The sequence below is a fragment of the Chiloscyllium plagiosum genome, unplaced genomic scaffold, assembly GCF_037043375.1.
Source record: "Chiloscyllium plagiosum isolate Xiang-an unplaced genomic scaffold, Cpla_swu_hap1 HiC_scaffold_44, whole genome shotgun sequence".
NCBI lineage: Eukaryota > Metazoa > Chordata > Chondrichthyes > Orectolobiformes > Hemiscylliidae > Chiloscyllium > Chiloscyllium plagiosum.
Window position 1 is genome coordinate 59,296,195 of NW_028270182.1, and position 20,227 is coordinate 59,316,421.

The window sequence follows — 20,227 nt, forward strand, 5'->3', positions numbered from 1 at the left end:
AGTGGAGGAGATGCGGTGGAGGGCACCGTCGACCACGTCGGGGGGGAAATTGCGGTCCTTGAAGAAGGAGGCCATCTGTGTTGTACGTATTTTGAACTGGTCCTCCTGGGAGCAGATGCGGCGGAGACGAATGAATTGGGAGAATGGGATGGCGTTTTTACAGGGGGCAGGATGGGAGGAGGTGTAGTCCAGGTAGCTGTGGGAGTCGGTTGGTTTGTAGTAGATGTCCGTGTTGATTCGGTCGCCTGAGATAGAAACAGAAAGGTCAAGGAAGGGGAGGGAGGAGTCCGAGACTGTCCAGGTGAATTTGAGGTCGGGGTGGAAGGTGGTAGTGTAGTGGATGAACTGTTCAACCTCCTCGTGGGAGCACGAGGTAGCGCCGATACAGTCATCAATGTAGCGAAGAAAAAGATGGGGGGTGGGGCCAGTGTAGTTGCGGAAGATGGATTGTTCCACATACCCTACGAAGAGGCAGGCATAGCTGGGGCCCATGCGGGTGCCCATGGCTACTCCTTTTGTTTGGAGAAAGTGGGAGGATTGGAAAGAAAAGTTGTTCAGGGTGAGGACCAGTTCGGTCAGTCGAAGGAGGGTGTCGGTGGAAGGGTACTGGGTGGTACGGCGGGAAAGGGAACCGAGTTGTACGCAGTATTCTTAAAGTGGTCTCACCAACATCCTATACAGACACAACATACCACCACAACTCCTATACTCAATGCTCTGACTGATTAAGGCAAATGTGCCAAATGTGTTCTGCATCATACTGTATACCTGCGACTCCACTTTCAAAGAACAATGCACCTGCAGCCCTATGCCCCTTTGTTTCACAACAGGACCTGACCATGAAGTATATAATGTCTGCCCTGATTTGCCTTCCCAAAATGCAAAGCTTCATATTTATCTAAATTAAACTTCATCTGTTACTCCTTGCCTCTTTGTCCCATTAATTGCAGTCTTGTTGTACTCTGAGATAATCTACTACACCACCTTTCTGATGTCATCTGTAAACTTACTAACTATTGCCCCTATATTCACATCTAAATCCTTTACATGAATGATGAAACGCAGTGAACTCAGTACTGATTCTTGCAGCACACTGCTGCTCACAAGCCTCCCGTCTGAAAAATATCGTTGTGACTAGCTTCTTCTGTATCTTATGTGACTGAAACTTACTAATCTGTCTACCAATCAGAATGAAATACAGCTATGAAGATAGGCTGAGTAGGTTAGGTTTATTTTCATTAGAAAAACGGAGATTGAGGGGGACCTGGTTGAGGTTTGCAAAATCATGAAGGGTAGAGACAGGGTGGATAGAGACGAGCTTTTTCCCAGAGTGAAAGATTCAATAACGAGACGTCGTGCTTTCAAAGTGAGAGGTGGAAAGTTTAAGGGGGGTACACGCGGTAAGTAATTCACACAGAGGGTGGTGGGCGTTTGGAACGCGTTGCTAGCAGGGGTGGTAGAGGCAGGCACAGTCGATTTATTTAAAATGCGTCTGGACAGATGCATGATTAGGTGGGGAGCAGAGGAAGACAGATGCTTATGAATGACCTACAGATTTAGACAGTACATTTGGATCGGCTCAGGCTTGGAGGGCGAAGGACCTGTTCCTGGGCTGTAGATTTTCTTTGGCCTTTGTTCTTTAAATGAACACCTTGCTGAAATCCATAGAGACAATGTCAACCATACTGGCTTCATCAATCGTTGTCACCTTTTCAAAAAACTCAACCAAATTAATGAGACATGATTTCCCATGCTGAAAGCTACGTTGTCTACTCCGATCAGCCCTTGCCTTCCCAAATGTATGTAAATCATGTCCCTCAGAATCCCCTCCAACAACTTACCCATCACTGACATCAGGCTCACCGGTCTATCGTTCCCCGGCTTTTTGGGTCACTGTTTCATTTTCTAGTCCCACTCCTCCACTGCTCACAACAAATGTTAAATGTAACCGGGTTGGTGAGATGGCAATTAATATCGGTCTCAGACTGGGTCAGGGTCAGTTTTAGGAACAAGTCAGGCTAGTTTCTTTAATCTGCTAAAACACCATGTTTATGATCCAGAGCAAAGTTACTCAAACTATGATGGAAAGGTGAGTGGCAAACTGTTTGGGTATTGCAATTATATAATCAATATTTCCCTTCCTAAAAATGCTGAGACACACACACACACACACACACACACACACACACACACACACACACACACACACACACACACACACACACACACACACACACACACACACACACACACACACACACACACACACACACACACACACACACACACACACACGCTCTGCAATTTTAACTTGAAAGAACTTGGTCCAAATATTATTGGAACTCATGACAAAGGAAAAATTGTGAGATTGTCCAAAACGCTATTCTGCTTCTGAAGATATTGTACTCACACAGCTGCTAGCAATGGGATTTCATCCTGGGAGAGTTTGGATTTGGCTGAATTCCCTTTGCTTTAGGCAGTGAGTAGATTCCAGTGAATTCTGGTTAGGGACCACCCAAAGGGTAGCACGGTGGTTAGCACTGCTGCCTCACAGCACCAGGGACTTGGGGTCGATTCGAGCCTTGCGAGACTGTCTGTGTGGAGTTTGCACATTCTCCCCTTGTCTGTGTGAGATTCTCATGGGTGATCCAGTTTCCTACCACAAACTGTGTAGGTTCGGTGGATTGGTCATGCTAAATTGTCCGTAGTGTTCAGGGATTTCTAGGTTATGTGCAATAGTCAGAGGTAAATAGAGGGAAATGGGTTGGGAAGGTTGGTATGGACTTGTTGGGTCGAAGGGCCTGTTTCAACACTGCAGGGATTCCATAAAAATAAGAAAGGTCACGATGACCGTAGAGGTTTTTTTTAGCTCGCACACATTGCTGGGATGAGGAACAATGAAGGAGAGAGAGTGCAATAGGCCATTCCTTCTCAGGCAGATTACATTTTCTCCCTCTCTGAGCTGAATCACACAGTAATGTTATCCTCTCCCAAACTGAACCATGTGAGGTCTCCTTGTACATTGTCCAAACGATGTCTCTATCACATTCCCTGTTCCATGTAGGTGCATCATTGCTGATGTCATACACAGAGCCAGACCCTTCACAGAAAATGGTCTCGGTCAATTTGAAGATATGTTTATATGTCCCTGCGTCATTAAAAAATAAAAATGTTTCATTTATTCAGAATACCTGTGTTAAACTGAATGCATTTTTTAAAGAAATACAGAAATTGCTGGAAAAGCTCGCCAGGTCTCTCGGTACCCAGATGCTGTAGTTGTACCAGCCTCCACCACTTCCCCTGGCAGCTCATTCCATACACACACCACCCTCTGTGTGAAATGGTGCCCTTTAGGCCTCCTCAAAACCTTTCCCCTCTCACTTTCAACCAATGCCCTCTAGTTTTGGACGCCCCTAACCTGAGGAAAACCCCTGACTACTGACGCTATCCATGACCATTTTGACTTTATAAACCTTTACTGCTGCAAAATGTGAACCCAATCAACACGAATGGCTGTACTTTCAGTCATCCTGGGCCTAAATTCTGAAATGCAATACTGACACCTCTTCCTTCTCCATCAAGTCACAATTCTAAATCCATTTCAATCAGTTTGTTCAGATAAATCCTGAGACACTTCTGTGGGCTTTACGCCTGGACTTTTGTGCACGGAGGTAGGGACACTAGCATCACTCAGCAATACCCATTAACTGTAACAGTATCCTCCTGTGTGTTTGCTCATCAGACTGTCCTGACATGATGTGACATGCCTCTGCAACAGGCAGGACTTAAATCCAGGCCTTCTAGCCCAGAGCTAGGAACACTACCACACAAGTTCAGTAATTGGAATCAAATCCTGAGCTCTGGCTCAGACACAGGGACACTACCCACCAACTACCATACCCAGATTTTGTGTCATATTTTAGTGCCCACTTTCAGCTTGGTGTGGATTTATTATAATCAGGTTAACATTACTGAATTACAAACAACACTTTGTATTATTAAACAAATGCATGATATTTGTCTCAACTGTAGGATGTTGAGTGTACGTAACTATAAACATCTTTAATTGCTAATACCTGTAGTCTGCAATACTAAGGAAAGAAATCCTGCAGACACACTCTGCCCAATGAAAGGTCTCAAATAGAAATTTATTACTGAACACCAGAGACGAAGGAAGAGCTTACTTTCTGACCCCAAAACACCGATCACACTTACCCAACTCTCACATGCGACTCCCCTTTTCCTAAAACCATGAAATGACACTAAGCCGCTGATTACTGTCCAGCCTCTCCTCCCCACTGACTGTGTCTGCAATTTGTCCCTCCTCCCCCTAACCATACAAGGCAAACCAAGCTCAGGGTCTTTGTGAAATTCGAGGCCGGAGTGTGTAGGCATCCTGGAGATGGATGGGCATTTCAAAATTGAAGGGGGAGGGGGAGGTGACAGTAATATCACTCACTGGGCTGAGGGGTGGCTGCTGGAGCTTTGTTTGTATTAATGCGAGGTATTGGGTTTGGTAAATCAAACAACAGCAGGACCTATACAATTAAAAGTAGGGCCTTTGGCAGTGCTGTAGTACAGAAACCTAGGACGTCAGGTTTAATTCTTTAAAATTTGCATCTCATATAGATAGTGTGTTTAAGAAGGTGTTTAAGAAACATGTCTTCATAGGACAGACCTTTGAGGATCGGATTTAGGATGTCATGTTGTGGTTGCACAGGACATTGGTGAGACCTCTTCTGGAATACGTTGTCCAGTCTGGTCACCCTGCCCGCTCATTCCATAGGCATACCACCCTCTGGGTGAAAACGCCGCCCCTTAGGACACTTTTAAATGTTTCCCCTCTCACCTTAAGCCTATGTCCCCTAGTTTTGGACTCCCCGTACCCTTAGAAAATACTTTGACTATTCACTTTGATATTACTGAGGTTGATATTATTAAGCTGGAGAGGATTGAGAAGAGATTAACCTGGATGTTGCTGGGAAAGGAGGGATTGAGCTATAAGGAGAGGCTGGATCGGCTGGGACTTTTTTCACTGAAGAATATGAGATCAAGCAGTAACTTTACAGAGGTTTATAAAATAATGAGGGTTACAGAGAGGCTGAAGGGCTGATGCCTTTTCTCGAGATTTGAGGATTCAAAACTGAGGGATTGTTAAGGTGCGAGGAAAAAGATTTACGAAAGTCATGAGAGGTAATTATGTTCGACAGAAGCTGGCTTGTGTGTGGAATGAACTTCCAGAGGAAGTGGTGAAAGCAGGGACAGTTACAAAGTTTAAAGGACATTTAGATCAGTACATGGATAAGACATCAGTTTGGATGGTGCTGTGAGCAGCTGCCCTCTTCCTCCCCCTCTGAATGAATACCTGTTGGTTTTCACCCTCTGCCAATGCCTGTGCAGTGGCGTGGGGAGGCCGGCAGAGGGTGGCATTGCATCACTTTTCGCACCAAAGAGACTGCCAGACCTGCCCCACACAAAGACACAGAGATACACACATGGGGATGGTGAGGACACGGCGTGAAGCTTATCTGGTAACTTAAATGGAACATAGAGAAATGCTCAATTCGCCTCATAAACTGTTAAAATATGAGGGACAGATCTACCAAATTCCACTGTTTAAATAAAAATATCAATTTATTTTTTTCACTCCGAAAGTGAACATTTTACATCAACTATTCACAACTCTGAGACCCCCTTTCTCTTAACTGCTTATTACCCGACTCCAGCTCTATAGCAATATATTGTTTCTGGGTCTGCCATCCTCTCATACCACAGGTGCTTGTAAGCTCTCAGTTCAGAACAGCATTCCCTCTCTCTTGAAGGTATAGTACACACTTTCAACTTCATCACATTATACCCTGGTGAATATCGATAAGTGGGACCGATCCGGATTTCTTTTGCTTTGTGGTTTGTCAATATTTCATTTGCTCGGTCTGGTGTGTGTCAGGACTTTTGTTGCTCCATTGACATAACGTCATTGTTCAACTTTGTCCATAGGAATATATCAGTATTTCACTTGCTCACACTCGTGTATGTGGGGCAGGATTTCAGTTGTTTCATGGGGACTGTGGTGCTATGATAATTTCAATGTTTGTAGATGGCACCGAACCTGGAAGAACTCTGAAGTCTATGAAGGAGAGTGTGGAACTCTAACAGGACAATCATACGTTGGTGTAGTGTTCAGGTGTATGGCAGATGGGGATCAATGCAGCGCAATGAAAGGAAAGACAATGAAAGTCAGTTTAAAGCAGGCTGTGCCATTATAAAGTGGCTGCAGGAGCAGAGAGTGTTGCGTGTATATGAGTACAGTTTGTTGAAGGTGTCAGGACAAGTGGGGAGGGCAGTAACTATCACAGATTAGGTTCAGTATCTGAGCTGTTTACAGGGGGAGGTGTAGGAGGGAGTCTCGGTGCTCCCTTCCTGGGAGGTGGTGGTGACGATGTGTTGTGAGCCCACCCTCCTGCTCACCGAGACCGTAGGGATTCCATTTGTACCAGCTCGTCACAAAAGGGAGATGGCATCAGGGCCATGGCTTCTAAGTTGTGCCGGGGGGAAACAGAGCTGCCAGTGGGTTTAAAGTGAGAATTGCCCTTCACTGAACATTGCTCCTTACTCGGTCGGTGGGACGTGGATGTTTCAGAGTCTCCACACGAGGTGTCCCTGTCCTCTCCGGCTCCTACTAGGATCCTCCCCACATGGCGGGGGGAGGAGGGTGAGGGAAAGAGTATCGGGCACTCCACCACCCGGCTTGGCCCTTTCTGTCCTATTCCAGGCTGTTTCTCCTGGAATGGGAGAAAGGGAGGGAGAGAGTGAGGGTGGGAGTGGGTGGCAATGCTGTTAGTGCTGGTGTAGGTGGGGGACATGGTCATGGTGAGGTGTCCGGAGGGAGTCAGTCCATAGTGTTGCATCCATGCAGTGTTATTAATGTGGGGGGGGGGGGGGAAGTGGAGGAAGGGAGAGAGAGAGAGAGAGAGAGAGAGAGACAGAGACAGAGACGGAAAGGGGGAAGGTGCTGCATGCAGTAGTGAGAGTGGTGGAGCATGAGCCTTGTTCGGGGTCGGTGCTATAACAGATGCACAGTGAGTGTGAGGGAGCAAAGAGAATATGGTGACTCTTATCCTGACAGAGCAATGAAGGTTATTGATGTTTGTCCTGTATTGCTGGACATTTCTTCAGACCGCAGATACTGCACTGAGCTGGGTGGTGAGCTCAGACCATGCTCGGTTGGTCTGGTGGTGTCGCCTCCTCTGGGAAGAGAATGGTCCCCTCTCTGTACTAGCCCAAACACCAGGACCTCCGTGCCCCTGTTGACAAACCGTGGAGTAATTGTCCCTTATTTGACATGCTCGGGGTAAACTATGCAGGGCAACTCCAAGCTGAGAAAGCTCAATCGTGTGCCCATTGGGCTTTCAAAGATGACATCAGTGTCAGGAATCACAGAATATCCAGGGACATCTGGGGGATGGTGTGTACCTCCAGCCATGAAGGACTCCATTTACAAAGCTGTGGAACAAATGCTCATCCAAAACTCTCCATCATCTGACGTCACACCAATATCACTTTTCCCATCTTTCCTGGGAAGACAGGGTCATGTTACAGGATGCTATCGAAGTGTCTACCTTTCAGCATTCTGCAATCTGGGAACACATCCTTCTCTGACACTGTCTCTCAGTCTCCCCCTTTCTGTCTATTTCCCAAACCCCTCCCATGTGGTGATATTTAAACCGATTCCCCTGCCATCTCTCTCTGGCAGTGATGTTCACACCCACAGCATCCCCTTGTCATGGCACAATGGGGATATGGAGCTGTAAATGGGTGAGAGCTGTGCATCCTGTCACTTCCAGCCCAGGCTGCAAATTTCCCCACGCTGGCCAGTGATCTAACACAGTGTTACTGAGCATTGCACTGGGGTGGGGTACACAGCTCTACATTCGGTGAGGGTAACTGCTCCTGGTTTACAGATCAATGCTCTGGGGTGGAGTACACAGTCCTACATGCTGGGAGGGTAACTGCTCCTGGGTTACAGATCAATGCTCTAGAGTGGGGTACACAGTCCTACATGCTGGGAGGGTAACTGCTCCTGAGTTACAGATCAATGCACTGGGGTGGTGTACACAGTCCGACATGCTGGGAGGGTAACTGCTCCTGGGTTACAGATCAATGCACTGGGGTGGGGTACACAGCCCTACATGCCGGGAGGGTAACTGCTCCTGGTTTACACATCAATGCAATGGGGTGGGGTACGCAGTCCTACATGCTTAGAGGGTAACTGCTCCTGGGTTACAGATTAATTCATGGGTGATCACTGCACAGGTCACTGTGCTGGTCAGACTATCTGGTTGAGGTTTATAGATAATGCAATGATGTGGTCAGTGCAGCTCCCGGTGCTGGACAGATATGTAGCCTGTGCACAGTACATCATGTTGGTGGGGTGGGTAGGGGGGAAAGGTGATGGACATGTCAAGGAGTTCCCAGGAACGTTCTGTCCCTGACATTCTATAACTGACATTCCCCGGAACGTTCTGTCCCTGACATTCTATAACTGCTATTCCCCGGAACGTTCTGTCCCTGACATTCTATAACTGCCATTCCCCGGAACGTTCTGTCCCTGACATTCTATAACTGCTATTCCCCGGAACGTTCTGTCTCTGACATTCTATAACTGCCATTCCCCGGAACGTTCTGTCCCTGACATTCTATAACTGCCATTCCCCGGAACGTTCTGTCCCTGACATTCTATAACTGCCATTCCCGGGAACGTTCTGTCCCTGACATTCTATACCTAATATTCCCCGGAACGTTTTGTACCCGACATTCTATAACTGACATTCCCCGGAACGTTCTGTCCCTGACATTCTATAACTGCCATTCCCCGGAACGTTCCGTCCCCGACATTCTAAAACTGCCATTCCCCGGAACGTTCCGTCCCCGACATTCTATAAATGCCATTCCCCTGAACGTTCAGTCCCCAACATTCTAAAACTGCCATTCCCTGGAACGTTCGGTCCCTGACATTGTTTGTGAACGGCTGGACGTCACTGAATTGAACAAATGTTTAGATCCCGTTCCAGGGAGAAGGAGACACTGTTCCGAAGGCCCCTCAGGCAGTGAAAGGGGTGAATACGTTTTCCCTGCGTTTACATTTAATCACGACACAGGATCGACCACAATTTAGACCAAAATACAGGGAATTCCCAAACTCTGTTTGTCTTCAGGAAACTGGGACAGAATCCTTCAGGACAGCAACGTTTCCACCCTCCGTATTAGGAACTGGGAAGGAGTGACCTGTGTCTGCTCTCGAGTGATCGAGTGTGTGGGAATGTTCTAGAAACCATCAGTCCATATGGATGTGTCTCTGTATTTGGGGAGGAAGGGTATCTTGTGGTTTATGTCACATTTTCGTCAATAATTCCGACCTTCCCATTTGTTATTCCAGCTCCAATTATTTTAATAAATCCCTGAATACAGTGACACATTTGAAAATCTCACTGGGTCCCTAATCAAACGGGTCCCTTTGCCTCCAGGCTGATGGATAATGGGTTTGTTTTCCTTCCTCACAGTTAACGTAGTGACCATCTATGTCCTGCTTAATAAAGACTGTGGATTGTCTCCATGTGTCAGACGTTACCTGGGGGCCATGGCAGCGGCGAATCTCCTGGTTATTATCCTCGACCTGATCCTGAGACACATTCCCATTGTTTATTGGGAACAGTTTTATTTCCTGAGGTACTACGTCCCAGTGTGTAATATCCACGCCGTCCTGCTTTATGCAGCCACTGACTGCTCTGTCTGGTTCACCGTCACATTTACCTTTGATCGGTTTGTGGCCATTTGTTGCCAGAAGCTGAAAAGTAAATATTGCAGTGAGAAAACGGCGGCTGTGGTTCTGGGAGCAGTGACTGTGCTGAGCTGTTTAAAGAACATTTCCCGGCATTTTATGCTCCCGGCTCGGTATTTGCTGTGGAACCGCCCCTGGTTTTGTGATGTAACAGTCGCTGTTCTATTCTCCATTGTCTGGGTCACAATCGAGTTCCTCCACCAGATTCTAACCCCGTGTGTCCCATTTCTCCTGATTCTGCTGCTCAATGTTCTCACCGTCAGACACATTTTAGTGACCAGCAGAGCCCGCAGGAGACTCCGCGCTCACACCAATGGGGACGCTCAGTCTGACACTGAAATGAGAAACCGAAAAAAATCCATCATTTTACTGTTTGTGATCTCGGCCAATTTCATCATGTTATGGTCAACGTTCATGCTGTATTCTATATGGAGTCGAATCTGGTATATTGGTAATACGTCTGTGTTTCTCGATGGCTTTGTGCAGGAATTGGGCTTCATGCTGCAGCTCCTCAGTTGCTGCACAAATACCGCGATTTATGCCGTGACCCAGACTAAGTTCAGGCAGCAGCTGAAGAATGTGCTGAAATATCCCTTCACCCAAATCCATCCATCAATCAAATTCCCTCATTAAAAAATCCATCTGGGATTTTCTCATTTCAGTTCGATGTTTCAGTGATGGAGCAGCCTGTCGCTATGGTAACAGACTGAGGGTAGCGCTGGTTTGTCCATCCTTATCCCACAGGAGGGTTACAGGGAAACATTTCAATGTTTCTCACAACTCAGGGGCCAGTGAGAAAAGGCACAATCCCACTGACTGTATCCATCACTTCCGTTTGTAAACAATAAAAATGTTGATTAAAGCGTGCCGAGCAGTAGAGTGACCGATGTTGTTGTGTGTCTTTGTGTTGGAGAAGCTGAGCTGGAGAGACACCGACTCAGCCCCAAGTCCTGGTCCTCAGGGAAGGAGAGGGCACCGCGCCCTGAGCTCAGGAGCTGGGATTAACTCCCTCTGTCCTTACTTTCACCTCTGGGTCTCCCACTCCAACTTGGCTCTCTGCAGAATTCACCTTGCTCCCTTTGTCACTCTCCCTCCATATATCCCTCCCACTCTCACGCAGCACTGCTATTTCACTCTCACCCTGTACTGCATTTTCTCTCTCCTTTTCCCATTTACACACTCAATTCCACTGTCCTTGCCTTCCCAGGCTCATTCACACTCTCTCCATCTTGCGATCATAACCTCCCAATGTTACTGCCTTCTTCAAATCCTTCGGTGCTGGGGGCACAGAAGAGGGTTGTCGATCTTCAGGCCGATGTTCGGGAACAGAGATTGGGACAACTGTACGGAGCTTGAGCCAAACGCCATTGCTCGTGGGCATAGTGGGTGTGAGAACATGAGCCGTTACTAGGGGGTAATAGGTGGAGTGGCACCGTAGACTGTAGCTGAAACTGGTACAACAGGATATCACAAACAGAACAAATTGTGTGGGACATACTGTCTGTTACTCAGGGAATAGAATGGGGATGGGGATAAAGGCTATTTATTGGGGATCAACTGGGTCGGTGTTCACAGGCAGGAGCTCAGTTTAATGTGTGTCATTAGTGCGATGGTGGGAGACTGCGTGGGCGTGCGAGTATGATGCTGGGGGAGTGTGCAGGGGAGTGAACGGGACAATGGGAGTGTGCGAGGGAGTGAGTCTGATGGTGGGGGAATGTGTGTGGGAGTGAGCGTGATGGTGGCGGTGGTGTGGGGCAGCGTGTGTAATGGTGGTGGAGTATGTGAGGGTTAGCGTGACTGTGAGGGTGGTGTGGGGCAGTGTGTGTGATGGTGGTGGTATGTGGGAGTTAGCATGTTGGTTGGGGTGGTGTGGGGCAGTGTGTGTGATGGTGGTGGTATGTGGGAGTTAGCATGTTGGTGGGGGTGGTGTGGGGCAGTGTGTGTGATGGTGGTGGAATGTGGGGTGGTGAGCGTGATGGTGGGGGTGGTGTGGGGCACTGAATGAGAGTGTGGTGGAGTGTGTGGGAGTGGGCGTGACAATGGGGGTGGTGAGGGGCAGGGTGTTGATGGTGGTGGAGTGTGTGGGAGTGGGCTTGACAGTGGGGGTGGTGTGGAGGAGTGTGTGTGATGGTGGTGGAGTGTGTGGGAGTGGGCTTGACGGTGGGGGTGGTGTGGGACAGTATGTGTGATGTTGGATGTGTGTCTGGATATGAGCATGACTGTGAGGGTGGTGTGGGGAAGTGTGCGTGAGGTTGGTGGAGTATGTGGGGGAGAGCGTGACCATGGGGGTGGTGTGGGGCAATGCGAGTGATAGTGTTGGAGTGTGTGCATGTGAGCGTAATGGTGGGGGTGTTGTGGGGTAGTGTGCGAGAGGGTGGTGCAGTGTGTGGGGGTGTGGGGCTGTGTGTGTGACGGGATGGAGTGTGTGGTGTTGAGCTTGAGACTGGGTATGGTGTGGGGCAGTGAGTGTGACGGAGGTCGGTTGTGTGGGGGTGAGCTTGAGTGTGTGTGTGGTGTGGGGATGTGTGTGATGGTAGTGGAGTGTGTGTGGGTGAGCGTAATGGTGTGGGTGTGGTGGGGCACTGTATGAGAGGGTGGCGGAGTGTGTGGGAGTGGGCCTGACAATGGTGGTGGTGAGGGGCAGTGTGTGTGATGGTGGTGGAGTTTGTGGGTGTCAGCGTGACTGTGAGGGTGGTGCGGGGCAGTGTGCGTGATGGTGGTGGAGTATGTGGGGTGGAGCGTGACTGTGAGGGTGGTGTGGGACAGTGTGCGTGATGGTGGTGGAGTTTGTGGGTGTCAGCGTGACTGTGAGGGTGGTGCGGGGCAGTGTGCGTGATGGTGGTGGAGTATGTGGGGTGGAGCGTGACTGTGAGGGTGGTGTGGGACAGTGTGCGTGAGGTTGATGGAGTGTGTGGGGTAGAGCGTGACCGTGGGGGTGGTGTGGGGCAGTGCGTGTGGTCATGGTGGAGTGTGTGGGAGGTGAGCGTGATGGTGTGGGTGGTGTGGGGCAGTATGTGAGAGGGTGGTGAAACATGTGGGGGTGAGCGTGACTGTGGGGGTGGTGAAGGGCACTGTGTGTGAGGGTGGTGGAGTATTTGGGGGTGAGCATGACAATGGGGTTAGTGTGGAGCACTGTGTGTGAGGGTCATGGAGTGTGGGGGGTGAGCATGACCATGTGTGTGGTGAGGAGCAGTGTGTGTGATGGTGGTGGAGAGTGTGGGTGTGTGCGTGAAGGTGAGGGTGGTGCGGGGCAGTGTGCGTGATGGTGGTGGAATGTGTGGGGGTGAGCGTGACCGTGGGGGTGGTTTGCAGCTTTATGTCTGAGGTTGGTGGAGTGTGTGGGGCTGAGCGTGATGGTGAGGGTGGTGTGGGGCAGTGTGTGAGATGGAGGTGGAGTGTGTGGGTGTGAGTGTGACGGTGAGGGTGATGTGGGGCAGTGTGTGTGAGGTTGGTGTTGTGTATGGGGATGAGCGTGACGGTGGGCGTGTTCTGGGGCAGTATGTGTGAGGGTGGTGCAGTGTGTGGGTGTGAGATTGAAGGTAGGGGTGGTGTTGGACAGTGTGTGAGATGGAGGTGGAGTGTGTGGGTGTGAGTGTGACGGTGAGGGTGATGTGGGGCAGTGTGTGTGAGGTTGGTGGTGTGTATGGGGATGAGCGTGACGGTAGGCGTGTTCTTGTGCAGTATGTGTGAGGGTGGTGCAGTGTGTGGGTGTGAGCATGAAGGTAGGGGTGGTGTTGGACAGTGTGTGAGATGGAGGTGGAGTGTGTGGGGTTGAGCGTGACGATGGGTTAAATGCGGAGCAGTGTGTATGATGGTGGTGGAGTGTGTGTGGGTGAACGCGACTGTGGGGGTGTTCTGGGGCAGTGGGTGTGATGGTGGCGGAGTGTGTGGGGGTGAGCGTGTCCGTGTGGGTGGCGTGGAGCAGTTTGTGAGGTAATGGTGAAGTGTGTGGGGGTGAGCTTGAGGGTGGGTGTGGTGTGGGGCAGTGTATGTGATGGTGGTCGGGTGTGTGGGGGTGAGCGTGACGGTGAGGGTGGTGTGGGGCAGTATGTGTGGTCATGGTGGAGTGTGTGGGGGTGCTCGTGGCTGTGAAAGTGGTGTGGGGCTGTGTGTGTGATAGGGTGGAGTGTGTGGGGGTGAGCGTGACGGTGGGGGTGGTGTGGGGCAGTGTGTGTGATGATGGGGGAGTGTGTGGGTGTGAGCTTGAGGGTGTGTGTGGTGCGGGGCAGTGTGTGTGAGTGTTTGGTGTAGTGTGTGGGGGTGAACGTGTCTGTGGGAGTGGTGTGGGGCACTGTATGAGAGTGTGTTGGAGCGTGTGGGAGTGGGCGTGACGGTGGAGGTGGTTTGAGGCAGTGTGTGTGATGCTGGTGGAGTTTGTGGAGTTGAGCGTAACGGTGGGGGTGGTGTGGGGCAGTGTGTGTGAGGGTCAAGGAATGTGTCGGGAGGAGCGTGTCGGTGAGGGTGATGTGTGGCAGTGCGTGTGAGGGCGGTGGAGTGTGTGGAGGTGAGTGTGACGGTGGGGGTGGTGTGGGGCATTATTTGTGATGGTGGTGAAGTGTTTGGGGGCGAGTGTGACGGTGGGGGTGTTGTGGGGGAGTGTGAGTGATGGTGGTGGAGTGTGTGGGGGTGAGCTTGAAGGTGGGTGTGGTGTGGGGCAGTGTGTGAGAGGGTGGTGGAGTGTGTGGGGGTGAGCGTGATGTTGGAGGTGGTGAGGGGCAGTGTGTGTGATGGTGGTGGAGCGTGTGGGTGTGAGCGGGAGGCTGTGGGTGGTGTGGGGCAGTGTGTGTGATGATGGTGGAGTGTGTGGGGGTGAGCTTGAAGGTGGGGGTGGTGTGGGGCAGTGTGTGTGAGGATGGTGGAGTGTGTGAGGGTGAGCGTGATGGTGTGGGTGGTGAGGGGCAGTGTGTGTGATGGTGGTGGAGAGTGTGGGTGTGAGCGGGAGGCTGTGGGTGGTGTGGGGCAGTGTGTGTGAGGATGGTGGAGTGTGTGAGGGTGAGCGTGATGGTGTGGGTGGTGAGGGGCAGTGTGTGAGATGGTGGTGGAGAGTGTGGGTGTGAGCGGGAGGCTGTGGGTGGTGTGGGGCAGTGTGTGTGATGATGGTGGAGTGTGTGGGGGGTGAGCTTGAGGGAGGGTGTGGTGTGTGGCTGTGTGTGTGAGGGTGGTGGTGTGTGTTAGGGTGAGTGTGACTGTGAGGGTGGTGTGGGGCAGTGCGTGTGAGGGTGGTGGAGTGTGTGGGGGTGAGGGTGATGGTGGGGGTGATGTGGAGCAGTGCGTGTGTGAGGGTGGTGCAGTGTGTGGGTGTGAGCGGGAGGCTGTGGGTGGTGTGGGGCACTGTGTGATGGCGGTTGAGTGTGTGGGTGTGAGCGTGTGATGGTGTGGGGAAGGTGTGTGTGTGTGTGTGGGTGGTGGAATGTGTGGGGGTGAGCGTGACCGTGGGGCTGGTGAGGGGCTGTGTGCATGTGATGGTGGCGGAGTGTGTGGGAAATGGGCGTGACGGTGATGGTGAGGTCGGGCAGTGTGTGCGAATGTGGTTGAGTGAGTGGGTATGAGCGTGATTGTGAGGGTGGTGTGGGGAAGTGTGAGTGATGGTGGTGGAGTGTGTGGGTGTGAGCGTGATGGTGAGGCTGCTGTGGGCCACTGTGCGTGATGGGGTGGAGTGTGTGGGGGAGAGCATGACGGTAGGGGTGGTGTGGAGCAGTGTGTGTGATGGTGGTGGAGTGTGTGTGCAGGTGAGCGTAATGGTGGGTGTGTTGTGCGGCAGTGTGCAAGAGGGTGGTGGAGTGTGTAGGGGTGAGCGTGACGGTGGGGTTGTGTGAGGCAGTGCGTGTGGTCGTGGTGGAGTGTGTGGGGGTGAGCGTGACCGTGGGGGTGGTGTGGGGCAGTGTGTGTGATGGTGGTGGAGAGTGTGGGTGTGAGCGTGACTGTGAGGGTAGTGCGGGCAGTGTGTGTGGTCGTGGTAGAGTGTGTTGGGTAGAGCGTGACTGTGAGGATGGTGTGAGACAGTGTGCGTGAGGTTGGTGGAGTGTGTGGGGGAGAGCGTGACCGTGAGGGTGGTGAGGGGCAGTGTGTGTGATGGAGGTGGAGTGTGTGGGGGGTGAGCGTGATGGTGTGGGTGGTGTGGGGTAGTATGTAAGATGGTGCTTGACTGTGTGGGTATGAGCGTCACTGTGAGGGTGGTGTGGGGAAGTGTGTGTGAGTGTGGTGGAGAATGTGGGGGTGAACATGACGGTGGGAGGTAGTGTGGAGTACTGTGTGTGAGGGTCATGGAGTGGGTGGGAGTGATCGTGACCGTGAGGGTGGTCTGGGGCAGTGTGTGTGAGGTTGGTGGTGTGTATGGGGGTGAACGTGACGGTGGGCTTGTTCTGGGGCAGTATGTGTGAGGGTGGTGCAGTGTGTGGGTGTGAGCATGAAGGTAGGGGCGGTGTTGGACAGTGTGTGAGATGGAGGTGGAGTGTGTGGGGGTGAGCGTGACGATGGGTTTAATGCGGAGCAGTGTGTATGATGGTGGTGGAGTGTGTGTGGGTGAGCGTGACGGTGGGGGTGTTCTGGGGCAGTGGGTGTGATGGTGGCGGAGTGTGTGGGGGTGAGCGTGACGGTGTGGGTGGCGTGGAGCAGTGTGTGAGGTAATGGTGGAGTGTGTGGGGTGAGATTGAGGGTGGGTGTCGTGCGGGGCATTGTGTGTGATGGTGGTCGGGTGTGTGGGGATGAGCGTGACGGTAAGGTTGGTGTGGGGCAGTATGTGTGATGCTGCCGGAGTGTGGGAGGTGAGCGAGATGGTGTGGGTGTGGTGGAGCAGTGCGTGTTATCGTGGTGGAGTGTGTGAGGGTGATCGTGGCTGTGAAAGTGGTTTGAGGCTGTGTGTGTGATGATGGTGGAGTGTGTGGGGGTGAGCTTGAGGGTGGGTGGGGCGTGGGGCAGTGTGTGGGAGGGTGGTGGAGAGTGTGGGAGTGTGCGTGACGTTGGTGGTGTTGTGGGGCAGTGTCTGTGATGGTGGTGGAGTTTGTGGGGGTGAGCATAATGGTGGGAGTGGTGTGGGGCAGTGTGTGTGAGGGTGGTTGAGTGTGTGGGTGTGAGCGTGAAGGTGAGGGTGGTGCAGGGCAGTGTGCGTGATGGTGGAGAGTGTGGAGGTGAGCGTGACAGCGGGGATGCTGTGGGGCATTGTGTGTGAGGGGGTGAGAGTGACGATGGGGGTGATGTGGAGCAGAGTGTGTGAGGGTGGTTGAGTGTGTTGGTGTGAGCGGGAGGGTGTGGGTGGTGTGGGACACTGTATGAGAGTGTGTTGGAGTGTGTGGGAGTGGGCGTGAGGGTGGGGGTGGTGTCAGGCAGTGTGTGTGATGCTGGTGGAGTTTATGGAGGAGAGCGAAACGGTGTGGGTGGTGTGGGGCAGTGTGTGTGAGGGTCATGGAGTGTGTGGGGGTGGGCGTGACCGTGGGGATGGTGAGGGGCACTGTGTGTGAGGGTCATGGAGTGTGTGGGGGTGGGCGTGACCGTGGGGATGGTGAGGGGCACTGTGTGTGAGGGTCATGGAGTGTGCGGGGGTGAGCGTGTTGGTGAGGGTGGTGTGGGGCAGTGCGTGTGAGGGTGGTGGAGTGTATGGGGGTGAGTGTGAAGGTGGGGGTGGTATGGGGCAGTATTTGTGATAGTGGTGGAGTGTTTGGGGGCGAGTGTGACGGTGGGGGTGGTGTGGGGCAGTGTGTGTGATGGTGGTGGAGTGTGTGGGGGTGAGTGTGACGGTGGGGGTGGTTTGGGGCAGTGTGTGTGAGGGTGGAGGAGTGTGTGGCGGTGAGCTTGAGCGTGGGTGTGGTGTGGGGCAGTGTGCGTGAGGGTGGTGGTGTGTGTTAGGGTGAGTGTGACGGTGAGGGTGGTGTGGGGCGGTGTGTGTGTGATGGTGGTGGAGTGTGTGCGGGTGAGCGTAATGGTGGGGGTGGACGTGGGACAGTGTGTGAGAGGGAAGTGGAATGTGTGGGTGTGAGCGTGACGGTGTGGGTGGTGTCGGGCAGTGTGTGTGATGGTGGTGGAGTGTTTGGGGGCGTGTGTGACGGAGGGGGTTGTATGGGGCAGTGTGTGTGAGGGTGAAGGAGTGTGTGGGGGTGAGCTTGAGCGTGGGACCAATTGTGTGGGACAAACAGAACAGATATGTGTCTGCGTATCAGTATGACTGTGAGGATGGTGTGGGGATATGTGTGTGAGGGTGGTGGAATGTGTGGGGATGATCGTGACCGTGGGGGTGGTGATGGTCAGTGTGTGTGATAGTGGTGGAGTATGTGGGGGAGAGCGTGACCGTGGGGGTGTTGAGGGGCAGTGTGTGTGATGGTGGTGGAGAGTGTGGGTGTGAGCGTGACTGTGAGGGTGGTGTGGGGCAGTGTGTGTGATGGTGGTGGAGTGTGTGCAGGTGAGCGTAATGGTGGGGGTGTTGTGGGGCAGTGTGCGAGAGGGTGGTGGAGAGTGTGGGTGTGAGCGTGACTGTGAGGGTGGTGTGGGGCAGTGTGTGTGATGGTGGTGGAGAGTGTGAGGATGAGCGTTACGGTGTGGGTGTGGTGGGGTAGTGTGTGTGAGGGTGGTGGAGTGTGTGGTGGCGAGCATGACGGTAGGGGTGGTGTGGGGCAGTGTGTGTGACGGGGTGGAGTGCGTGTGCGTGAGCTTGAGAGTGGGTGTGGTGTGGGGCAGTGTGTGTGATGGTGGTGGAGTATGTGTGAGTGAGCGTAATGGTGTGGGTGTGGTGGGGCAGTGTGTGAGAGGGTGGTGGAGTGTGTGGTGGTGGTGTGGGGCACTGTATGAGAGCTTGGTGGAGTGTGTGGGAGTGGGCCTGACAATGGGGGTGGTGAGGGGCAGTGTGTGTGATGGTGGTGGAGTTTGTGGGTGTCAGCGTGACTGTGAGGGTGGTGCGGGGCAGTGTGCGTGATGGTGTTGGAGTGTGTGCTGTAGAGCGTGACTGTGAGGGTGGTGTGGGACAGTGTGTGTGATGGTGGTGGAGAGTGTGGGTGTGAGCGTGACTGTGAGGGTGGTGTGGGGGAGTGTGTGTGATAGTGGTGGAGAGTGTGAGGATGAGCCTTACGGTGTGTATGTGGTGGGGTCGTGTGTGTGAGGGTGGTGGAGCGTGTGGTGGTGAGCATGACGGTAGGGGTGGTGTGGGGCAGTGTGTGTGATGGTGGTGGAGTGTGTGTAGATGAGCGTAATGGTGGGGTGTTGTGGGGCAGTGTGCGAGAAGGTGGTGGAGTGTGTGGGGGTGAGCGTGACGGTGGGGTTGTATGGGGCAGTGCGTGTGGTCGTGGTGGAGTGTGTGGGGGTGAGCGTGGCATTGAGAGTGGTGTGGGGAGGTGTGTGTGACGGGGTGGAGTGTGTGGGGTTGTGCTTGAGACTGGGTGTGGTGTGGGGCAGTGTGTGTGACGGTGGTGGAGTGTGTGTGCGTGAGCTTGAGAGTGGGTGTGGTGTGGGGCAGTGTGTGTGATGGTGGTGGAGTGTGTGTGCGTGAGCGTAATGGTGTGGGTGTGGTGGGTCAGTGTGTGAGAGGGTGGTGGAGTGTGTGGTGGTGAGCGTGATGATGGGGGTGGTGAGGGGCAGTGTGTGTGATGGTGGTGGAGTTTGTGAGTGTCAGCGTGACTGTGAGGGTGGTGCGGGGCAGTGTGCGTGATGGTGTTGGAGTGTGTGCGGTAGAGCGTGACTGTGAGGGTGGTGTGGGACAGTGTGCATGAGGTTGGTGGTGTGTGGGGTAGAGCGTGACCAAGGGGGTGGTGTGGGCCAGTGCGTGTGGTCGTGGTGGAGTGTGTGGGAGGTGAGCGTGTTGGTGTGGGTGGTGTGGGGCAGTATGTGAGAGGGTGGTGGAATATGTGGGGGTGAGCGTGACCGTGTGGGTGGTGAGGAGCAGTGTGTGTGATGGTGGTGGAGAGTGTGGGTGTGTGCGTGAAGGTGAGGGTGGTGCGGGACAGTGTGCGTGATGGTGGTGGAGTGTGTGGGGGTGAGCGTGGCAGTGGGGGTGGTTTGCGGCAGTGTGTGAGATGGTGATGGAATGTGTGGGTGTGAGCGTGACAGTGAGGGTGGTGCGGGGCAGTGTGTGTGAAGTCGGTGGTGTGTATGGGGATGAGCGTGACGGTGGGCGTGCTCTGATGTAGTATGTGTGAGGGTGGTGCATTGTGTGGGTGTGAGCATGAAGGTAGGGGTGGTGTTGGACAGTGTGTGAGATGGAGGTGGAGTGTGTGGGGGTGAGCGTGACGATGGGTTTAATGCGGAGCAGTGTGTATGATGGTGGTGGAATGTGTGGGGGTGAGCGCGACGGTGGGGGTGTTCTGGGGCAGTGGGTGTGATGGTGGCGGAGTGTGTGGGGGTGAGCGTGTCGGTGTGGGTGGCGCGGAGCAGTGTGTGTGGTAATGGTGGAGTGTGTGGGGGTAAGCT